Here is a 24,541-nt window from a genome sequence, read left to right on the forward strand (position 1 = left end):
CCCGACAGCATCGCAGCGAGACGGCGTGGTTTCCCTGCGAGGAGAGGGAGGGGGGGGGGAGGGAGGAAGGGGAGGGAGGACCAGTCTCTTGGCAGACTGCGCGGCGCAGGAAGCAGACAGACCAGCAGGTGGGGAGCTGAGAAACAGCAGAAACTTCCCTCACCCTCCTTTCTACCGGAGCCCCAGAACCCCCTTTGCATCTGCAGACGCAAGAGTCCTAGGGAAGGAAAAGGAGTCATCGACTTGTTAGTTTCCCGGGAATCGGTTTTTACGCACGCTCAGCTCTCCAGATTTACAAAGCACTGCTAGTTCCCTGATGTCAGGCTTAGCAGAATCTACAGGGGTTTAAGTGCGGTTCCCGAGTCCCAGCTCCTCACAGCGAGTCAAAGTCAATTTCTAAATGTGCGCTCTGCTTTAGTTCTTACAGTGGCCAAGCATCCAACTAGCGTTCTGTACTTTCCAAGAAATATTTTTCAGAAAAAAAGAAAATTGTTTTTGTTTGGTTTTTTTGTTTTGTTATTTTTCTTTGGAGACATGGTCCCACGCTGTGGCCTAGGATGGCGTGGAACTCAGTATCTGACATAGGCTGGCCTAGACCGCAACCACAATCCTTCAGCTTCCGCTTCCGCTTCCGCCTCTCTCAATTATAGCGACTGATGCACATGGTGTTTGTATGTGTGCGGAGGCCAGAGGCCAAACCCTGGTACCCTTTCTTAGGATGATCCAGCCTGGTTTTTGAGACAGGATCTCTCACTGGGTCCTGCGCTCCTGCCTTGGGCTAGGCTTGCTGGCCTGCCAGGGAGCCCAAGTGTCCACCTAGCCTCACCTCCCCAGCTTGCATCACCACACCAGGCATTAAAGAGTGGACTGGGTAGGGAACTCAGGTCCCCACTAAATTATTTTTAAAACTTAAAGGAATGCACCTTAAAATCCAAGGTCACTCAGTTTTCTGGGAGGAAAGGGTTATAAAGTTTGATCTCTGAGCGTTTTAGGGATCAGAGTACCTAGGTGCCTTGTTATGGTAGTTCTGTTTGTAGTGGAGTTGGGAGTGGAACCCAGCACCCAGGGCTAGGTGCCTCTGTCTCTGAGCTGTTCACCAGCCTGTATGCCTCTTACAGATGAGGACACCATGGGCTAGAGAGACCGAGTGTGTCACTCCAGGTAAGCAAGTACTGCGAACACTCCCATCAGACCAAGGGCGTGTTCAAGACTTTCTGTTACCTCAGACAGACACCTTCTCTAATGCACCACAGAAGAATCATAGAAAAACCAGCTGGGCTACAATGAGAAATAAGATTTGTTCACCTCTAACTTTATCCAGTGGACACCATGCTTCATGGAGAAACAGTTCTTTCCAAACTCAAGACAAACACAAGTACAGAACCGGCTCCCTTTTAAGTTAGTTCTCAGGAAGTCACAGAGTGCTCTGTATGCCTTGCCCTGGCAGTAAGCAAGCATATGTCTAAGGAAGCCATGGTTCAGGGAAGGTGGGGACATTTGGAAACCCCTATCATGAGTTACTTCATATGAATGCGTTCATTTCCACAGATGAGTTACCAGCCCTGCCTCCAGCCAGGCCCCACTGCCCTCCTAGCTTTTTGGAGTACACCTCTCCCCTAAGATGGAGATCATCTTCCAAGCAAGTCTGGTCATGACTTGTCTCCATTAAAAAAAAAAACCAAAAACCCTCTAATGACCCCCCCCCCCATGCTCTCATTTTCAAAATCCACATTTAGCATGCAAGCCTTGTGATGGGGAAGCTCAACCAATCACATCTGGTTAGGGTGTGGCTGCCTGGAGCCGGGAGGTAGAAAAACCGGGTACGGGGCGGGCGGGCGATGCTGTGCTCGCAGGACCATTTTGCATTTCGGACCTCCCACTCTGGTAGTGTGAGTTCCCCCCTTTTTCAATTATTAAAAATATAACTGTTGTTCTTGAGCTGGTCTGTTTATTTATCGTACCCACCAAACATGTCAACAGCCTTGTGTGATCTGACCCTGATTCTCAGATTCTTCAGTCTCCCCTCTTGCTCTGCATCATGGACATTCTAACCCTGTAAGGCCTGGTCATCACGGGCCATTGAGGTCACTTCCCCATTCCCCTGTCTCTGCCTGTGCCATTCGCCAACACTGAACCGTCTTTTCATCTCTCTCCCCTAAGGAGTTGGTGAGAGGTGACCTCTAGTCTGACGATCTCTGATAGCCGCCCCCCCCCCCCCGAGACACTGGAGGTTGCCTACTGTGTGTCTGTGCCCCTCAGTCTTACCACTTGAGGTTAATTCCTTATGCATTGCTCTCCCATTTCAACTGTAAATTCCTTCTTATTTTGGGCTATTTGAGAGCTTCTCTTCTGCCTTTGCCATTTAGCTGACTCTATCATGCCCAGGACAAGGACAGAACATGTTGAATGAATGAATTAGCAAGTCCGTGGGTGCCTTAAAATTACACAATGAGTTGAATCCAGGACCTGGCTTTCTAAGGCTCTGGGGTTGTCGGAGTCCCCAGCATTTGTTTCCAAGGATTACCATAGCAACATTTCAAAGATGGAGTGGCTTAAACAACCAAAATTTTGTTGTCTCTCAAGTCTCACAGTCCTGAATATCTGAGTTATAAGTGTGAGCAAGGGTTATTTATCGGCTTCTCTGGTGTCTTTGGAGTGTGTGTGTGTGTGTGTGTGTGTGCGTGTGTGTACCTTTGCCCTGTGTCCCCGCATGTCCTTCCCTCTGCACCGTCTACCATCTTAATCTTCTTATAGGGACTCTATTCATATTAGATTATGGGTCAACTAAATCAGTCACCCTACTTTAGCTTCATGTGTCTTTGAAAGACCATCTATAACTATTGTCTTATTCTGAGATCTTGGGGTTTAAGATTTCAATCCATGAGTTTGGGGCACACACACAGTTCAGCCTGTGATACATGCTGTCCCTGCTGGTCCAAGGAATCTATTCCATCAGAGGCTGACAATCTTTTTATTGGCCCACTGTTTTATGTAGCCCAGCCTGGCCTCGAACTTGATGATGATCCTCCTATTTCAACCCCCTGAGTGCTGTGTTTACAAGAGTGTGCTGTCACACCGAGCTTAGAAGGTGATGGGAACCAAAGCCATGGTTTGCTGCATGTTAAACAAACACACCGCCAACCAAGCTACGTCCTCAGTCAGAGTCTAGTGGTTCTGATTCTTAAGAACTGTGGCTTGGGCTTAAAGAAAAGCCAGAGGAGAGGAGAACTCAAAGAAAACAGTTCCTAGAAAAGAGGAACCGTGGTCCCTTCTTGGCATAAGCCAGCGTTGCCCCAATTCTTCATCTGCAGAAGAGGCTTTCTCACTGCAGGTAAGTGCCGCCAGCTGCCTATGTGTTCTGTTAAGTATGCATTTGCCGGAGGAACATTCAAAACCTGTTACTTCTTTGGGGAACCAAAAATCAATATTCAAAGCTTGAACTATTTTCAAGTAGAGACTTAGTCGCTGAGGAATACGTGAAACAGAACTTTAATGCTAATTCCAAGTAAAATAGTGCTTAAAAAAAACTGGTAGCAGACGATGCTTTCCAAATTTGCCCCTCGATTTCTAAGAACATTTTGTACCTGTTTCTTTTTTTCTTTTGTGAGCAGAGCAAAGAGATTTATTAAGGAAGAGTGAGAAAGAGTTGCTGAGAGCGGCAAGGATTCCAACGGCAGACACCCTAGGCCTCCTTGAAGATTTCTGCTGTATCAAGGAAGAGAGAGAGACTTCACAGAGTCCCATCCCTAGACAAAGAATTACAGGCAGCTAGTGATGCTGGGAGAGACAGAATTAGTCTTTCCCAAGGATGAAGCCTCTTATTGGTCATTTCAGTGGTCAGCCCTGAAGTCGTTATGCACAAACTACAAAAACTGACTCAAGAGTGTTGATCTATTTATGCATATATGTATTCATATATGTCTGGAGCTTGAAATTTATTCTATTGTAGAAGTAAGTTATGAACGATTGTTGTACTTCCAGGACAGTTAGCTTAAACTTTCAGGAACCGTATGAAGAAACAATCTAAGAGCATATCAAATCGTCCAGAGGTCAGGAATCAAATCCCACCCCCACCATTCCAGGGTTCAGGGGCCTTGGGAAAGACTGCCCAGGAGCTTCTATCGCGGGAGTGATTCTCACAGTAAGAACAGTGAGAATATTATGTTGACGGTGACGCCAGTCCCGCCCAGCTCACCTCAGGCGCTATGTAAACTTTACTACATAAACTACTAGCCACCCACCATCGTGACCTTCAGGACGACAGAATTGTAAAGTCTTGGTACTAAAGCCAGGACCCATCGTGTTAAGTTTAAATTCTACTTTTAGTTTGCTTTGAAATTTATGCTTATAAACAGTATCTCACACAGCTCAGGTTGGCATCACACTTGTGTTCTTAGGATGACCTCGAACACCTGACTTTCCTGCCTTTGCTCCTCAAGCACCAGGATTATTTGCACGTGCTATCGTGCGTGACGTAAAAACAACGCAAACCAAAGCCAGGCTGAGTGTGGCGGTGCCTGCCTTTTATCCCAGGATCTGGGAGGCTGAGGTTGAGTGGATCGCTGTGACTTTGAGGCTAGCCCAGTTTATGTAGCAAGTTCCAGGCTGGCTAGGGTTGCAGTGAGATGTCTCAAAAAAGGAACAGCAAAACCCCAAACATTTCGTTTACATTAGTTTTGCTGGGAATCAGACTGAGGACACCCTGCATGCTAGGCAGGTCCTGCCTCAGCGAGGTGCGTTTCTATGCTGGATCCCTGGCCGCTTGTCTGTTGCCCCTACTAGGCTCTAGATCCCGACAGGCCACGGAGACCGGGGGAGTCAGTACACGTCCTATTTGGCCTTGCCACACTCGTGTAATCGTGAAGCTGCAGCTATTGAGTGTTCAAAAGATGGTGGCAAATAGCAGCAGAAGTTGGAACAGCAGATATCTGGCAAATGTGTGAGGCGAAGAGATCTAAGTGAGGAGTGGGGAGACACCGTCCTTCCCTGGATAGGGGCAGGTAGCATGGTGCCAGCGGTGCGTGCCACCTGAGAAGGGGCGGGATCTTCTCCTGGGTGCGTCTCCTGCTCTTCCTCTCCATCTTTCGCTACGTTCTTGGTACCCATTTTCCCTGGTGTCTTCTCACTTTGATCCACCCACAGAGTTGCCTCTCAGCTCATCTCTGCAAGGCTGAGCTTCAGGCTTCACAGTGGTCTCTGCAGCCCCATTGGTCTGAGTTGCTCCTCCTCCAAGCAGGCCATTCTTAGCTGTTAAAGGGGAAACGCCTCACACAGATACACACTCGTGTATAAATAGCTAACGGGTTTATAATTCTACACACACACACACACACACACACACACACACACACACACACACACACACACCAGTAGAAACACTAGCTGTGTGTTAGTAAAGAGCCACCCACTCCATTTGCAGAGCCCCTCTGGCCTGCGTCATGTCACTGGCTGCTGCTGCTGCTGCCATAACTGTCCTTTGTCTTTGGCCTAGGAGCTTTGATCCTTGAGCGACCATCTGAGAAATTGTGAGTGGTCCCTCGTTAGCTTACAAGCAAGGGGACCCAGACTCGTCACAGCTCTGGAGGATTATTAGATCTTGCAGTGAAAAAACCCCACCACCCTCCCCAGAAGAGCACAACCCCACAAGAATAAACGAGGTTCAGAGAGGGCTTGTGATAACTTTGCCACACGAGCGGACCTATTATTAGCCCACTTCTCTATACCCAAGGACTCTTCTGCATACTTAGTAACATATCCTTTGAGACGGGAAATCCACACTCAAAGGAATCAATGGCTCTCTACCTCGTAGACGGCTTTGATGAGTATCACGATGCTTTCCTGATGATCTGAAGAAGCCGACTCAAAAGCCACCTCACTAAGCCAGGTTTTCTAAAGCCATTGTGTTAGGAGATGTGAGGAAAAGTGGGTAAAACCTTTGCACTGGTCTTGACCCCACTCAGTGTGAACATTCAGAGAGGAAGGCTAGCCAGCCTTTATTTTTGGAAGGGTTAAAAACGGCTCCGCTTCATCCTAAGCCCCGCGATCCCTGCCGACCTTCTCCCAAAAGCTATTTAAAGCTGTGTTCCTCAAAGTTATATTTGTGCTTCCTTGAGGGCGAGTGAGCGTTCCAATCGCTTACACACAGGGAACCGGCAGAGGCAGATCCTGTACGTCACTATGTCACCTGTCGGGAGGAGAGGCTGTGGGAACAGCCCAGTCTTTTCAGTCCCTCGAAACAGTCATTGAGCTTATCCATCCTACCCAGGCCCCATTCTCCTAATAATAGAAATTTCCCTTAAGAACTAAAACCCAAGCGTAGTCTGTTTTTACGACTGCGCAGCCCTTTTGTGTCACAATTATTCTGTGCTACACAAACGTCTTTCACAACCCCCAGACAGCACAGTCTCCCTCTCAGCTCCGATCTGCTCTGTGATAGGATCAGGGTGGCCCTCTTGTCTCCAGATGACCAGGTAAGTGTCGAAGCAGCTGTCTTAGAAGCCTGTGCTTAGAAGCATGAGTTGCCGTTCACCGCGGCAGGTGCAAACACCATTTCAAGACTGCCTGTCTGAGCAGCACAGATTTAGGGAAGGGAACGTGGAACTTGCCACACTTAGGATATACAAAGGGCGGCATCTCCCTGCTCCTATCCTGGACTTCCTATGTTATCTGTGACTCTTAACTCGAGGCCAAAGTAAAGCACAACGACAAACAGGAGAGAAAACAAAAGTGTTTTCTACTTCTCCCTGTATTTACACGGAATAAATTGTCTCAAAGATCTATGAGACACCTACACACATGTCAGTGGTCCCTTTAATGCCAATTTTGTTTAAAAATTAAAGTCTCAGGCCGGGCGGTGGAGGCGCACGCCTTTAATCCCAGCACTCGGGAGGCAGAGGCAGGCGGATCTCTGGAAGTTCGAGGCCAGCCTGGTCTACAGGAGCTAGTTTCGGGACAGGCACCAAAGCTACAGAGAAACCCTGTCTCGAAAAACCAAAAAAAAAAAAAAAAATTAAAGTCACAGGGGCTGGAGGGATGGCTGAGTGATTAAGAGCACTTCCTGCGTTCACGGAAGACCTGAGTTCCATTCCCAGCATCTTTATTGTCTAACTCACAACTACCTATTCGATGTCACATTTAGAGATCTGATGTTCTCTTCTGGTAACCAAGGGCACTTGCACACATGTGCACATACCCTCCCACACACATAAATACATATATTACATACACAAAATTAAAAATAAATGTTAAAGTCATGTATTCATACAACACACAAAGATATATCTCAATTGCTAATACTTGTGTTGTAAAATTATAATGCCTTTAAAGGTCTTAAGGAAAAAATAACGAGAGGAGACTAATGGATGCAGAAAACGATGAGCTGTGTGGGGCTGAAATATTTTCAAGGTCATCACCTGACAAGGTCTGAATCTCTGATCCAGGTTAATTTACACAACAAACATCTTTACTCTGTATGTATTTTTAAATGTGACTTTGCTTGCCTCTTTGTATCTCTTAAAATGCATTGAGTCCAGGTCACTTAGAGGTCTCGGCAGGTAAAAAAAAAAAAGAAAGCATTTGCCATCAAGCTCAACCTGAATTTAATCCCTGGAATCCACACGGGGAAGGAGAGAGCTGAGGTAGGACCCCCCCCCCCCAACCCTGCCAGTATTCTTCTGTGTATGCACACAGAAAATGAGTGAAGAAATGAAGGAATGAAGGAATAAAATATAACACTTTTTAAGACTATAAAATGCATCCAATGCTTTCTCAGAAGAGGTTTAGATGCCAGGACAAAGCATGTCAGAGTGGCTTCTACGGCAATTCATGGATACTTAACTGTAACTGCCTGTTAAAGAAGCGGTGTCTGTCCTTGTTGGAGTTAGCGATCAGGGGAACTTTAAATCACATCTATACAGGTTCCTGGAAAGCTCGGACCTGCAGCACCACCTGTATGTGTGAAGACTGGGCACATCTAACTGGACACACTGTTAGGAATATTTCTTAAGACGAGCCTCTCTATGGATGCAAATAATTCCAATCAGACCAAATTAGACCGGATAAAAGATGCCCATGTTCAATGCAGTGCTTCCGGATGGTACCCAGAAAGCATGGTGAGGGGAAGAAAGAGAAGAGGAGACCAAGCAAAACCCAGAGACCACATGTTCATTCTCTGGGGAGCAGCCTAAATAGTCTGTGGGAGTGGTCCTGACCCTCCTTGGGGAGGGGTCACCCATTGCTTGGTGGGCTTTCCTAGAGGTGGAATCCTGACCAAGGCAACTCCCAGGGGAGGGGACTTAAAATGGAGCTTCCTGCTCCATTCCAAAGATGGGTGACAGGGGCTGGGATGAGGCCCCCAAATATAACTCTTTGTATTAAGGGTTGTTAGGTAGCTGGGGTGCTGCTTTTGACCAAACACACACAAATAACCGATTTAGTAAGCACTCCAATCCTCTCTGAAATATGTGTTCCTTAAATTCAAGCTTTGGCCACAACTCCATCAGAGATTCCATTGTATTTACGAGTGTGAGGGGAGATGGGAGCTGTTAACAAGAATCTTTTATGGTAAACCAGAAAGGAGACAGGTTATATATCTTGGCATGCAATAGCTTTGGCTTTGGCTACAACACAGGAGAGTAGTCTAAATTATAATTGGAAAGGAGAAGTTTTGAATCTTAGCTCAGAGGTTTATTCTGGAGCAGGAGTTGTGTCTGGTGGATTCTGTTGACACCTTGGGAAGGCTGTACTTCTGAGAGCCTAGGAACAATAAAAGACCCGGGATCCAAGCCAAACAAGCAATTCCTATGCACCAAAGCATTTCTTACAAAAGTTGTATCAGCCTTGGTTCTAACAACAACAAAACCCATCGTTTCAGTAGGGTATTTTGTTTGCTGGGGACTCCCCCACCCCTTCAGCCAGCAACTTAAAGCTCCAAAATCCCAAGGGGGAGAGAAGCTTCATACACAACTGCAAGAAGGTGGCAGGCTCCCAGGCCATAAATGGCTCCGATTTTCATGCAAAGTCAGATTAGTGAATCATAGGTGGATTCCAACCAAAACCGCACTGAAGGGCCTCTGCCACCAATAAAGCTTCATTCAGAATAATCAGCTCATTCTTGGCTAGAATCATGTTGCACACTGTGGCCAAATGCATTAAAACCCAGACAGCTCTGGAGATAACTCAGCAACAAGCCAATATCTAGAAGCGAATTGACTTGGGAGAAATGATCAAAGTGGCTATGAATAGCAATGGTGTGCAGAGGGTTTATGGATTGGGATAGGTGGGGGAGAATGAGGGGGTTTAGCTGGAATAACCACTTAGGAAACTTATAAGAAGATATACATGAATTTAGATTCAGAATTCATTTTCTATAATGGCAGATTACAAAACTGAGTTAGGTACAGCGAGAAAATCATTACCAATACCTATGGGAATTAAAAATCCCAAGGGAGAGCCAGGCATGGTAGCACACACCTTTAGTCCCAGCATTTGGGAGGCAGAGGCAGTCAGATCTCTTGAATTTGAGCCTGACCTATAGAACGAGTTCCAGCACAGCCAGTGCTAAACAGGGAAATCCTGTCTCAGAAAAAAAAAATCAATCCCAAGATAGAAATGTGGAGAAAAATTAAAGGTCTGATATGACTATAGGAAACCTATAGTGTATCATTTCTGAAAGATCCAATAAGAGTGTGTTCTACATACCAGAGTCTCAAATCACCATTATTATCATCTTTATTAGCATCAGAAGGAGCAGCAGAAGCACCACCACCTCCACCTCCTCCACCACCTCTATCAACACCTCCACCTCTACCACCATCTCCATCTTCACCACCACCTCCACCTCCACCACCACCTCCACCATCTCCACCTCCACCTCCACCTTCACCACCACCTCCACCACCTCCACCTCCTCCACCACCTCCACCTCCACCTTCACCACCACCTCCTCCACCACCTCCATCTTCACCACCTCCACCTCCACCATCTCCACCTCCTCCACCACCACCTCCACCATCACCTCCACCATCACCTCCACCTCCACCTTCACCACCACCTCCTCCACCTCCTCCACCACCTCCACCACCTCCACCACCACCTCCACCTCTACCACCATCTCCACCTTCACCACCACCTCCAACACCACCTCCACCACCTCCACCTCCACCACCTCCTCCACCACCTCCACCACCTCCACCTCCACCACCTCCACCACCTCCTCCACCTCCATCTCCACCACCTCCACCACCTCCACCACCTCCTCCACCTCCATCTCCACCACCTCCTCCACCACCACCTCCACCTCCACCCCACCACCACCTCCACCACCTCCACCACCTCCACCACCTCCACCACCTCCTCCACCACCATCTCCACCACCACCTCCACCACCTCCTCCACCACCACCTCCTCCACCACCACCTCCTCCACCACCACCTCCTCCACCACCACCTCCACCACCTCCACCACCTCCTCCACCACCACCTCCACCACCTCCACCACCTCCACCACCTCCTCCACCACCACCTCCTCCACCACCACCTCCTCCACCACCTCCACCACCTCCACCACCTCCACCACCATCTCCACCACCTCCTCCACCACCACCCCACCACCACTCTCCATTACCCTCCACCACCCTTCACCACCCTCCACCCCCCACCATCATCATTTCTATCATCACCACCACCGTTATCTTCATCATCTCCATCACCATCGCTACCACCACCATGTTCATCATCACCATCACTGGTAGCACCAGAAACTCTTCTACCCTTGCTTATTATTGAACACGGGTTAGGATGATGCCCTAGAAATCTAGAATGAACCCTCAAACATCAAACAGTGTGATTGCTTCCATCTTCTCCCCTCTCACCACTCCCAGCAGACCATAACTGGGAACCCATCAAAAAATAATTATCCATTATACCAACACCCTCAATGGCTAAGTCATCTCTGGAAATAAAACAGGCATAAACACACCCGGGGTGTACGTTATCAACATCCTAGGCATCTCCCAACCCGGTCAAATTGACAGTGCACCCTTCACCTCCCACAGGTTGTTCAGACAACTCCTAGGTCTCTGCAATAGTTTCCTCTGGAGCTCAGCGTCTGTTACCAGCACAAGCTGCCTCAGCTCCAGCTTCTTTTCGGGAAGCTCCCTATACCTTCTGGGTGCTGCTCCAGGACCCTTCTCTTTCCTTGTCCCCGGTTTTGACATTAATGCCCACTGGCCTAACAAACTCGTCCTTGTTGCCGTCACTGCTCACCTCCAAGATGTTCGTAACTGCTCTCTGATGTTAGTCCCTGTCTGTCGTTCTCTTTAGAGAGACTGCGGCAGTGATCATCAGGGATTTGGTCTCTGTGCAGAGCATCCCTCCCATTCTCTCAGCCTTGGTTTCTGAATCCTTTCCATCTGTCTCTTCTACACTGTACCTCAGCCATTGCTCTCTGACCATATCCTGGGATTTGTCATTGTGACTACCTAAAACTCCTTCATTACCTCAGTTTCCTGCCCCTCCCTCTGACCCTGCCACCCAACATTGCTGTAGCCACTCTCTCTAGCAGCATAATTCTAGCAATGCTTCATCTTCCCAAACTTCCACTCTGCCACTTTGCCCTTCTACTCCATATGCCTCTTACCCAGCTCAGATTCCAAATGTGTACATGGGTTTCTGTGTGTGCCTGTGCACGTGGGGGGTGTGCTCCCATGTTCCTGTGTTCGCCTGTGTACATGGGTTTCTGTGTGTGCCTATGTACATGGGGGTGTGTGCACCCACGTTCCTGTGTTCGCCTGTGCACATGGGTTTCTGTGTGTGCCTGTGCACGTGGGGGGGGTGCTCCCATGTTCCTGTGTTCGCCTGTGTACATGGGTTCCTGTGTGTGCCTGTGCACGTGGGGGGGTGTGCTCCCATGTTCCTGTGTTCGCCTGTGTACATGGGTTTCTGTGTGTGCCTATGTACATGGGGGTGTGTGCACCCACGTTCCTGTGTTCGCCTGTGCACATGGGTTTCTGTGTGTGCCTGTGCACGTGGGGGGGGTGCTCCCATGTTCCTGTGTTCGCCTGTGTACATGGGTTCCTGTGTGTGCCTGTGCACGTGGGGGGGTGTGCTCCCATGTTCTTGTGTGTGCCTGTGCACGTGGGGGGGTGTGCTCCCATGTTCCTGTGTTTGCCTGTGTACATGGGTTTCTGTGTGTGCCTGTGCACGTGGGGGGGGTGTGCTCCCATGTTCCTGTGTGTGCCTGTGTACATGGGTTTCTGTGTGTGCCTGTGCACGTGGGGGGGTGTGCTCCCATGTTCCTGTGTGTGCCTGTGCACGTGGGGGGGTGTGCTCCCATGTTTCTGTGTGTGCCTGTGCACGTGGGGGGGTGTGCTCCCATGCTTCTGTGTTCGCCTGTGTACATGGGTTTCTGTGTGTGCCTGTGCAGGTGGGGGGGGGTGTGCTCCCATGTTCCTGTGTGTGCCTGTGCACGTGGGGGGGTGTGCTCCCATGTTCCTGTGTTCGCCTGTGTACATGGGTTTCTGTGTGTGCCTGTGCACGTGGGGGGGTGTGCTCCCATGTTTCTGTGTGTGCCTGTGCAAATGTGTGTGTGCACCCATGTCCAGTGTGTGCCTGTGCACACGGGTGTGTGTGAGCATGAGAGATATCCTCAACTCTCTTTACTCAGGATACTGTCTAGCTCATTTTGTGAAACCGAGTCTCTCGCTGGCCTGAAGCTGTTCAGCAGGCTCCAGGGATCCACCTGTCCCCGGTTCCTCAGTATGTGTATTGCGGGGATATGTTTCCATGCCTGGCTATTTTACATGCATTTTAGGGATGGAACTCCGTTCCTCCTGACTGTCAGTCAAGTGCTTTATTGACTGAGCTTTCTCCCTAGGCCCCAGGAAGATATTTTTCAAACCACAATTTTTCCTATGAGCGAACTTTCAGATACATTTTGAAGAATTTGTATGTAAGATGTAACTGTAAAATATTAATGACTGGAGAGGTGGCTCAGCAGTTAGGAGCATGCGCTCCTCCTTCCAAACCCTGCGCTGGTTCCTAGCATTCATATTTGGAGGCTCCTGACTGCCTGTAAGTTCGGTTCCACAGGATCTGGTGCCCTCCTCTGGCCCCCACAGACACTTGACCACCAGCACCCCCCACACACAACTGAAAAACAAACATCTTTCAAAACGTTAAAAAAACAAGTCTGGGACGTATGTTGCTCAGTTGGCAGAGTGCTGCTTGCCTTCCCTGCACGGATACTAGCCATATTGCTGTGTGCCTATAACCCCAGAACTCAGGAGATGGAGGCAGGAGGACCTGAAGTCTAAGGTCATCTGTGTCACTCAGGAGATGGAGGCAGGAGGACCTGAAGTCTAAGGCCATCTGTGTCACTCAGGAGACGGAGGCAGGAGGACCTGAAGTCTAAGGTCATCTGTGTCTACATGTTGATTTACAGCCCTGGTCTACAAGAAACCCTGTTTTGAGGAGGTGGGGGAGGGAGAGGAGGAGAAAAAAGAAAAGAAGTTAAAACATCAGAGAGGTGATAACAACACAGTGATTCAGAAAGAAAAGCCGTAGAGGACAGTAAGCAATTAATTAAATGGACAGCTATCTTGGGGATCACTTTTAATCTTACCCAGGAACCCAACAGGCCCCTGTTTTTCCTTTCCCGTTTGGACTAAACCCTCATGTTTCTCTAGTGACCTCATCATTTCTGAATAACCCCATTCTCGGGCTCTGTGTCAGTATCTTGGTAAAGCACCATTTTTGGAGGCCCCCTGCGTTGATGACAAGGCACTCTACTAACACGTAAGTGATTTTCACGGTGCCTCAGACGTTTAAACCCACAACTTTAATACAGACAGGAGCTATGAAGCTCCCTTCTTTACCTAACTTCTGATGCGGGAGAGAAAACATTATCTTTTTACTCTGGCACTCAGCTGTGGAAGAGAATAAAGCAAACTGATTTAGCCCGAGGACAGTTCTCAAGAGCTGCATAGATATGCATGGACCTCAGAGTTCAGTGCTGCATGCCAGCCTGTGAAGCGGCAAAACAAAGAGGATTGCACAAGGGGGTCCCCCTAGATTCAAATAAGGACAGTCAGAGTTCGATCTCCCCTTCAATTTAGCAATGTTTGTTGACCCAGTTAGCAACAAAGAAATGCAGTGTTTCTTGCATTTAATATCAGAAAACGATGCTTTAATTTTCCGCAAGTATCATCTGTGGGGAGGTAACAGAATAATTGTTGAATCTTATGATCCCACGACGCTACATAAATTTTCACACATTTCCTTCAAAGTGATTTTCAGAACCACATGTGAAAATGTGCATGTTCCCCCAGAGGTGACTTAAGCACAGGATAAATTTAAAAAGGGCTTCAGGAAAAGGGACAGCAGGGTCTTTATGTTTCCCAGGCTGGTAGGTGAGGATGAGGAAGGGTAAGTATTCCCCCACATACTTCTCTAACTCACTAGGGCTATGCGCAAATGTGAGGTTTCGATAAAAATTCTAGTCTCCTTCTGCCTATTGGCTCACTCCTCCCTTCATTCCAAGCAGTAGATGAATATCGGTATGAGAAGCCGGTTTCGGACAAAGACTGCCACAGTGTGTCTTCCCCCATTAGACTGCCACAGTGTGTCTTTCCCCCACTGATTTCACCTGAAGGTACAACTACTGCTTTATGGAGACAAAACAAGTAAGTTTGTTCAAAGAGAAAACAGTAGCAGCTGCACAGTGGAATGGAAAGAAATCTGTTACAAATGCAGCTGCAGAGACAGCTTAGCGCACGTCTTCATTAGGGTGTCTGTTAGGGTGATCTAACAACATGACCCAAGAGTGAGTTGGGGTGGGAAGGATTTACTTGGCTTACACTTCCACATCATAATCCATCATGGAAGGAAGTCAGGACAGGAACTTACACAGGGTGGGAACTTGGAGACAGGAGTTGATACAGAGGCCATGCAGGGGTACAACTTACTGACTGGCTTGTTCCCTATGGACTGCTCAGTTTATTTTCTTACAGAACCCAGGACCACCAGCCCAGGGATGGCACCACCCACCATGGGCTGGGCCCTTTCTCATCTGTCACTAATTAAGAAAATGCTCTAAGTCAGCTCTTATGGCAGGAATTTTTGAAATGAGGTTCCTTCCTCTCGGATAACTCTAGCTTGCATCAAGTTGACATGAGCCAGTGCACTGGGTAAAAAAAAAGCCCTTACTGCACTAGAATTATCATGGATCCCAGCACCCATGGGGCCTGAAAAGAAGGGGTTGTGGGAATGAGGACGAACACAGGAGGATCACTGGGGCAGCCGATTGACGTCAGCCCGCCGCCAGGTTCAGTGAGGCAAAGAGTGACAGAGTCAGGACAGAGTCAGGACTCCGAGATTTTTATTAGATGGGAGGCAGCCTTTTGTTCTCTGTTGTTGACCAACTGAATATTCTTGATGCTTTTGTTTTTTTAATTTTAAAAAATATTCTTAAAGTTTTTTTATCTGAAAAAAACAAAACAAAATGAAACAAAATGAAAACAAGGACAACAACCCCCCCCAAAAAAAAACGTCCTGAATAATTTCATGAGAAGGAAAGGGAAGTTCTAAGACCTGAACAAGGGTCTTTGCACCTCACGCAGATGTGAAGAGCAGGTGCCATGCTGCAGCTGTGGGCTAGGGGGACACAGTATGGAGGCACAGAGGGGCTGCATTGTTAGGGAACTCCCTACACAGAGGAGAGGAAGGAGATAGACACGGTCCAATCCGAGGGGCCTCTCAAAGCCAAGGACTGCTGAACTCCCTACAGATCTGCCCCCTTCCTGTCTTTCACTCTTGGTCCTTCTGCTTGCCTGAGCCAGAGCACGGGTCACCCTGACCCTCTCCCTCCTCCTGCTTCCTACTCCCACAGCCTCCTGAGATCCAGCAATGAGTTGCTGTGCTTCCCGAATTGCCCTGATGGCGCAGGCTTCCAGTCTCTTCTTCCCAACAGCTACTTCATGGCATCTTTGGCTGCCACTATCATCCTCCACACCCGATGACATGCCCTCACTCTCCTGTGACCCCCTACGACACTCCTCCACATCCGATGACATGCCCTCACTCTCCTGTGACCCCCTACGACACTCCTCCACACCCGGGTGACTTGCCCTCACTCTCCTGTGACCCCCTACGACACTCCTCCACACCTGATGACATGCCCTCACTCTCCTGTGACCCCCTACGACACTCCTGTTGTCCAAGTTGCTTTTCTTCCATTTTAAGTATTTCAACTCCAATAAGGACATTATTACTATATGTCATATGCAGATACAAAACAATATGGAAGTTTGTTTTGTCAAGGTTTCTTATATCAAAGAACTTACAACTATATTAAAGAAAAATGTGCAAATATGAAAAAAGGACAGTAACTTTTATGGCATTTTTAATGGTTTTTGGATTGGCCCTGTTATTTGAGTTTTTATGTTCTTCAGTATACTTTATACTTGTGGAATTAAGGCCAAGGATCTTTTTCCTTTTGCATTCTGTTTTAGAAACAGGTTCTCATGCAGCCCAGGGTGTTTTGTTTCCAAATGAATCCAAAGGGGCTGAATGTGTGGCAAATATAACAAGAAGGTGGGGGAAATTTTGAGTTTTAGGCCAGTTAGGGATACATAACTGAACCGTGTGTTTAAAAAAAATAGATAAATATAAAGTAATAAAAAGTGGGTATAAAACATATATAGGTTATGAACATTATAAAATAAACCTTCATGTTCTCCTCTGTATTGGGATTCTCCAGAGAAACAGAACAAATAGGAAGTATTTGTGTGTGTGTGTGTGTGAGATACATATACCTGTGCTTATATACTCGGAAATACAGTTTCATATTTATCTTAAGGGGTTGACTCAATCTACTTATGAAGGCTGAGAATCAAGTTGATGGCAAGGAAATCTTATAGAATAGCTCAGGCCAGGTTCAAAGTCTGAGAGTCAGCTGATCTGCTGATGCAGGCCCTGGTCTGAGGCTGGAGATGACGGGCTGGGTGTCCTGACTCAAGTGAGCAGGCAGGAGGGTCAACACCTCCTTCCTCCTTTGTTCTCTCCAGGCCTTCGGTGCCTTGGATAATGCTCACCCACACTGGGAGGAGGGGCGTTTCAAGGAGTGGCCAATCAGCTTTTCACTTCACCCAGAAACACCCTCCTCAACACACCTGAAAACAGTATTTGAACGGTGCACGCCATGGTCAGCCCAGCTGACCCGCAAAGGCACACGACACAGCACTCCTGATTCACGCCATCGAATCCACGTGGGGTCTTCTTGTCTGAACGCCTACTTCAAAGAACCCACTGCGCATCCACCTCATCCTTGCTGCTCTCTAGAGGGCTAACACATGCGCATTTCCTCATTCAGTTTTACTTACTTTTCAACCTTGTAAATTTGTGTCAAACTGTCTGTAACTTCCCCCCTCCCTTACATTTAACATTGTGCCGCGAAGCTCCATCCATGCGAAAGACTTCCCATGCTCATGAATAGGTCAAATTAATATTGTGGAAATGGCTACATTATCAAACTCAATCGACAGATTCAATGCAATTTCCATACAAGTTCCAATGAAAAACAACCTAAGATTCCCAAGGAAATACAAAAGGCCTGGGATAGCTAAAATAACCCCTAGCAGAAAGATCAACAGTTGAGGTACCATAAGTCCCAATCTCAAATTGTATTCCAGAATTATCTTGTTTGAATGCCATGTCCCTGTTCATGTATGTAAATATACATGTAGACCTTTGGATTGGAAGAACAGAACACTCCGAAATAAACTCACAGAGTTAGAGCCTCCTACTTGTTGATAAAGCTGTCAAAGATGCACACTGGAGCAAAGATGGTTCCTTTACAAGTGGTGCTGGGCAACTGGACTTCCACATTCAGGAGAATGCATAAAAATGGGTTCAAAGGGGATCAAAGACTTTGATGTAAGACCTGAGGAAAACCACTAGCCAGGCTGATGTAAGAACACCCTCTCCTTTCTTCCTGGATTTCAAACGATATGCTTGCTAAGCCTCATTCCGTCTTCAGTGTTTTAAACATCCTTCATAACTCATGCCTTTATGTCTGTGTGCTGCATCATTTACAGATTTATTCATTTACTCAACACATTCATTCAGGATGTCACTGGGTTGATGCAGGTTTCCCCTCTGTATACCATTGGTTATTAAAGAAGCTGCTTTCGGCCAATGGCTTAACAGAATATAGCCAGGCTGAGGTGTGTGTGTGTGTGTGTATATATATATATATATATATATATAGATAGATAGATAGATAGAGAGAGAGAGAGAGAGAGAGAGAGAGAGAGAGAGAAGGCGGAGTTGAAGAGATGCCATGGAGCCGCCAGAAGGGAAAGAGACAGCTAGCTGGAACCTTGTCGGTAAGCCACAGCCACGTAGAGATATACAGATTAATGGAGATGGACTAGTTTAGGATGTAAGAGCTAGCCAATAAGAAGCTAGAGCTAATAGGTCAAGCAGTAATTTACTTAATACAGCTTCATAGTGGTTATTTTGGGAGTCTGGGTGGCCAGGAAAAACAAGAGGCCTCCTGCTACACTGGGTGGCCAGTGTTGATTCAGGTTCTTGGGTGTTCTGATAAAGCAGGTATACCCTCTTGAGGAGGCTCTTCCCTTCAACAAGTTTATACAGACACACACAGTAAGTGGAAAAAGTGTACAGAGTATAGAAGGTAGATAAAAATCAATTAAAAGTTAAAAACTTTTGTTTCTAAATGTCCTACTTGATTTTTCGTTTCTGTTTTTGGTTTTTGGAGACAGGGTTTCTCTGTAGCTTTGGAGCCTGTCCTGGAACTCGCTCTGTAGACCAGGCTGGCCTGGAACTCACTCTCTAGACCAGGCTGGCCTGGAACTCACTCTCTAGACCAGGCTGGCCTGGAACTCACTCTCTAGACCAGGCTGGCCTGGAACTCACTCTCTAGACCAGGCTGGCCTGGAACTCACTCTCTAGACCAGGCTGGCCTGGAACTCACTCTCTAGACCAGGCTGGCCTGGAACTCACTCTCTAGACCAGGCTGGCCTGGAACTCACTCTCTAGACCAGGCTGGCCTGGAACTCACTCTCTAGACCAGGCTGGCCTCGAATTCCTACTGATTATTTTTAAACTTTTCTGGTCACCTAAAGTATTTATGTTTCTTAGGCCAACAAGAAGGCTCATCAAGGAGAGGTGCAGTCCGTGAAGGCTGCCAATGAAGCTCGATCCCTGGAAGCCACACAGTAGGAGAGGACAGACTCCTACACATGGCACGGCACATACATGTACATGTGTTTACATAAACAGTAAATAAATAAGTTAAAAATATAATAATTTTATGATTCTTTAAAAACTATGTATCTTTTGCTAAACATGCTGATTTATGGCCCATATTGTAATCCCAGCACCCCCGAGGCCGAGAGAGAAGCATTGCAAACTTGAGTCTAGCTCGGGCAACATATCAAGATCTCAAAATGAGTACGTCAATAGTAAATAAATAAATAATAAACAAATAAAAGTATACCATTTGCTGGTAAATATGCCATTCACAGTCACATCCTCTCCTGCAATCGGCAGTCACGTGTTGAGGGCGCCAGGGTCTCTGCATCTGCCGCAGCTCTGTCATTCAGGAAGCATCAACCTCTACTCCCACCTCTGAGACTGCGCATCTTGTTCCGGCTCCTGGTCACGTGCTTTGTGCTGTAGGCTTCATGTTTGATTTCCCTTTGCCCAAGAAATGAATTTCCTCATCCTCATCCCTGTCTGGGGCAGTTTCTCTCTCTTCCTTTGGCCATCTTCAAGGCAGCTGCTTTGAAAGTCTCATCCCACCACTGTACAGTGCCTCTCCTGGGGTGAAATTAGTTACTCTTTCCTTTATACCGAGGCAGCATTACTCCTGACAGCGGAAGCGGAGCTCTGGGGTTACTTGGGTAGAGACCAGGCTGGCATTTGGAATTTCAGGACCTTATTACATCCAGCTATGCTTCCCAGTGAACAGTGTGGCTGTTCAGGAAAATCTCCCGAGAATGAAACCGAGTTCAGGAGTCCTGACGGAAGGCTGGTTGCCCCACTTGTCTCTCCTCTTGGGTGTTTATGGTTCCCCATAACTATGGTTATCTCTGAGGGGGAAATTCTTGACTTCAGATGTGAGAATTTGGGTTTTATTTAATAGAGTCGCTTCTCCCATTACATTCCCCAGCCAGGATATATAAACTCTTAAAAACATGATGAATCTTCATCACAAGCAATATTATAGCAGGAGTGAGAGTAAAAAAAAAATTTCTAAATTTCTAAACAATTTCTAAAATTGTTTCATATAATTTTTATTTTTTTAAATTATAATTACATAACTCTTCCCTTTCTTACCTCCAATTCCTCCTGTGCAACCTCTCTTGTTCTCTCTCACCCCCTCTCAAATTCATGGACTCTTTTTCTTTAACTGTTGTCATTTATTCTCTCTCTCTCTCTCTCTCTCTCTCTCTCTCTCTCTCTCTCTCTCTCTCTCACACACACACACACACGCACGCACACACTCGTAATCTGCTCAGTCTGTATAATATCTCCATATGTATATAATCTCAGGGCTGACCACTTAGTATTGGATACTGAATCAGGGTGCGGGGAGCATTTCTTTGGGAAAGAACATTTCACCTACTCTCAGCATTCCCTAGGTGCCCGTTGTTATTTTTATGAAGTTGAGGCTTCAAGAAATGTTCCCTTTCACGTTAGCGTGTCCCTTGGTGCTGTCACTGTTCAGGTCTTGTTTAGGCAGCCATGCTGATAAAATGTCGTGGGTATAGCTTCTCTGTCATTTCTAGGGAATACAATCTCACAGAAAACTTCCTGTTCCTGTAGCACGTATAAGCATTCTTCTCTCTCTTCCAAAATGATCCCTGAGCAGGGATTGTGCTGTATACGGAGCCCAGTCCTGACAGCCCTGGGCTTTGGTAAATTGAAGCTTTCTGGAAAGGTCTCCTTCAGTTACAAAGAGATGTTTTTCAGATGTGTCCCGTGCTTCACAGCCACGCCCCCTCTGAGCCGTAAGTAAACAGGCACCAGTCTTGTCAGCCCTATCTGCCTATTTTGGCCCTGTGAAATGCACGCCTAGTATCCCTGCTATTGCCAAAGAATTGTTAGCGGTGTCTGTGTGGGTATGTAAATAGGAAACCCTGTGGGATGGAGAGCAAATCGAGGGAGAGCATTCAGAGAAACCTTTCTGAAGAACGGAGACACGTGATGAGAAGATGTGCGTGGGCTGATTCGTTCCTTTCATCCTCAGACCGTTTTAGCCAGTTTTCGCTTTCTGTGGCGTTCCTCTGGATCCTGAGAGGTTTGGGGGCTGGCACTTCAGTAAGCCTTGGTGTGTGCGTGTGCGTGTGTGTGTGTGTGTGTGTGTGTGTGTGTGTGTGTAAAAAACAGTTAATGTAAAAGAAGGACAGGAATTTGCAGGAGAGCTTGAAGGGGTTTATTGGAGGGCTTGAGGGAGGGAGGGAAGGAGGAAATGGTGCTATTACATTATAATCTCAAAAAATAAAAGAAGTAGTTTTCATAATTGCGTTACTTATTTTCAGGCAATATAATTTTTTTTAAATTTTTTTTAACTTTTTAAAATGTGCCCAGGTATTTTGCCTGCGTGTACGTGTACCACACCTGTACAGGTTCTATGGAGGCTCGAAGACAGAACTGGAGCTCCTGGGACTGGAGTTACAGATGATTCTAAGTTCCCATGTGGGTACTGGGAATTGAACCCAGGTCCTTAGGAAGAACATCAAGTGCTCCTAGCCTCTGAGCCAACTTTCCAGACCTGTGAAACATTTTCTAACAGTGCTACGGTATCTCAAGAAGATTCCTTCTCCTTGCTTTCTCCACAGTCCCCTTCATCTCACAGATACTATGCCTCAGATCTAGAGTGTACCATTCAAACACAGGGAGATTGACGTAGATGGGGCCATTAAGTCGCAAGATCATTTCCTTCACTAGGCAGAAGAAAGTCGGGTCACAGAAACCTCATCACTGCCTGTCATTGAGTATTCATTTGTTATCACCAATAGCAAAACAATGAAGCACACCCCAACCCAACCTGATATGCCCAGATGTGATGGAGGAAGGTCATTGGTTAAAATAAAAGAAGCTGCTTGGCTCTCATTGGTTAGGAGATAGGTGGGAGGAGTAAACAGAACAGAATGCCGGGAGGAAGAGGAAGTGAGGTCAGACTCCACAGCTCTGCTCTCGGGAGCAGACGCCTCGGGAGCAGACGCCATGCTCCAGGCTCCTGGGCAGACACACGCGATGAAGCTCTGAACTAGAATCTTCCCGGTAAGACCGGTGCTCACAGATTGTTAGAGATGGGTTGATTGGGATATCAGAATTAGCCAGTAAGGGCTAGAGCTAAGGGCCAAAGCAGTGTTTAAAAGAATACAGTGTCTGTGTAATTATTTTGGGGCATAAGCTAGCCGGGCAGGCGGCTGGGGGTTTTGGGGACGTAGCCCCGCTGCCGCTCCATATTACTACACAGCCCTGGGGTGGATGCACCCAGATGCCCAAGGCCCCAGGGTTGATGCACCCAGATGTTCACAGACCCAAGGTTGATGCACCCAGATGTTTACAGACCTGGGATGGATGCACCCAGATTTTCACATCCCTGGATGGATGTACCCATGGCCCCCAGGGTTATGCACCCAGATGTTCAAGGCCCCAGGGTGGTCTCACTGGATTAGAACAAGATGGAATGGGTTTGTGAGGGTTATAGAATTAGGAAGGAACGAGAAACTAAAAGCTATTTTAATGCCCCAAACCACAGTAATACGTCATACATAAGTGTTTATAGAAGTTATTCTGTCAAATTGCAATAATTTTAAAGTGATATTTTGGATATTAATAATAGAGCTTAAAAATGTACAAAGGTCTGGCTTTAGAAAAATCTCTGTCTCCCTCATTACTGCTAAGTAATATTTAGTTTCCTGTAAAATTGAAAAGCAAAGGTTAGAAAGGCTGTTCTTTTTCTTATAAAATTTAAGAAGGCAGCGTATAACTTACGATACGATCCCCCCTTACTTTCATTTAATCTCTACATGAAGGATTTGCCCCCTAATTATAGCAACGAATCTTGGAAGGAGCTCGACAAGACCTTGGCAGAGCAGGGCAGACGTTTCACTACCTCCGTGAGGAGAGTCAGGCCCCAGGGAGGTGGGACTTCTGCTCTTCCTCAGTGAAGCAGAGGACGAGCTGGGTGTCTACCTTGGGTGACAGTTAGTTCCTCTCTGGTTTCTCTCAGCCAGGCCCCGCTGCCTGCCAATCTCTGCAAGGATGCCGTTTCCAGTGTCTTGACACAGAGAAGCGCCTTGGCTATGGGACAGTCTGTGACTGCTCTTTACTTTAGGATAAAGTCCACCCCCCCTAGCATAATCTAAATAAGAAACAACATGGAAGGGCTTAGAGAGAAGTCTAGAAATTCCTTCAACACTTAGTTATAAGGAACTCCTCTTAGGTCTGTGTGGTGGTTTGAAAGAAAATAGCCCTCTTGGGAATGGGGCTATTAGGAGGCGTGGCTTTGTTGGAATAGCTGTGGCTTTGTTTGAGGAAGTGTGTCGCTGTGGGGCAGACTTTGAGGTCCGCTAGCTCAAGCTATGCCCAGTGCGGCACACCGTTGCTTCTGCTGTCTGCAGATCAAGACGTAGAACTCTCAGCTCCTTCTCCAGCACCATGTCTGCCTGCGTGCCACCATGATGCCAATGGATTAATGCTCTGAAACTGTAACCCAGCCCCAATTAAATGTTCTCCTTTATAAGAGTTGCCGCGCTCACGGTGGTGTCTTCACAGCAATAGAAGCCGTAACCGAGATGGTCATTTCCTTCCCTAGATTTCCTACCCCAGACAAAACTGGACTGTGTTGTGCACAGTCACCCCACGGTTTTGCTGCTTGTTTGGTTTGTAGACAGGGTCTCGCTGTATAACTTGTCTCAAAACCACAGTCCTCCTGCTTCAGCTACCTGAGTGCTGGATTATGGGAATGCACCACCACTCCAGCCCCACCTTTGGCTTGATGCCCACCCAGTATCCTGGTGCACCCGGGACTGTAGAGTAGTGGGTAGTAGTAGCTTAGCCGGTGGCAACCAAACTCTACTCAAGCTGCAGGCCCTTGAATCTAATAAGAACTGTGTGCCATATTAGTAACTGGGCAGCCATCACAATACTTCATTTCTCCTATTTTCAGCTTTTTAATCACAGTAGTACATACATCCTGGACAGTGCATGGATCACACAGGTATGAATCTATGTGCTTTCTCAAGCAAAGCTTATGCAGTGAGTAGCATGGATCAAGAAATAGAAGGTTACCCCAGAATCCCCACCTACGCCTTTCCAGTCCTTACTCCTCCCATTTTTAATACAACAGAGTGTCTGTGGACTTTATATAAATGGAATCATGTAATATGTGTCCTCTGCTTGGCTGGGCATTGTGTTTGTGAGCTTTGGAAGCTTTCCACACAATGGGCAATACTGCAGGACTATCCGAGATTGCAATCAACGTATATGAGGCGTTCTCATGG

At 47.1% G+C, this 24,541-nt stretch overlaps 1 long non-coding RNA gene across 1 annotated transcript in view; it reads right to left on the bottom strand.

The window, feature by feature from the left end:
* Nucleotides 1-15,387: 15,387 nt before the first annotated feature.
* Nucleotides 15,388-24,541, bottom strand: part of LOC142836270 (uncharacterized) — a 37,300-nt gene continuing 28,146 nt past the window's right edge. Inside the window, exon 3 of the long non-coding RNA XR_012908035.1 lies at nucleotides 15,388-15,479. This is a non-coding gene — a long non-coding RNA (uncharacterized LOC142836270). The remainder of the gene's footprint in view (nucleotides 15,480-24,541) is intronic.

The sequence above is a fragment of the Microtus pennsylvanicus genome, chromosome 16 (assembly GCF_037038515.1).
Source record: "Microtus pennsylvanicus isolate mMicPen1 chromosome 16, mMicPen1.hap1, whole genome shotgun sequence".
Lineage (NCBI taxonomy): Eukaryota > Metazoa > Chordata > Mammalia > Rodentia > Cricetidae > Microtus > Microtus pennsylvanicus.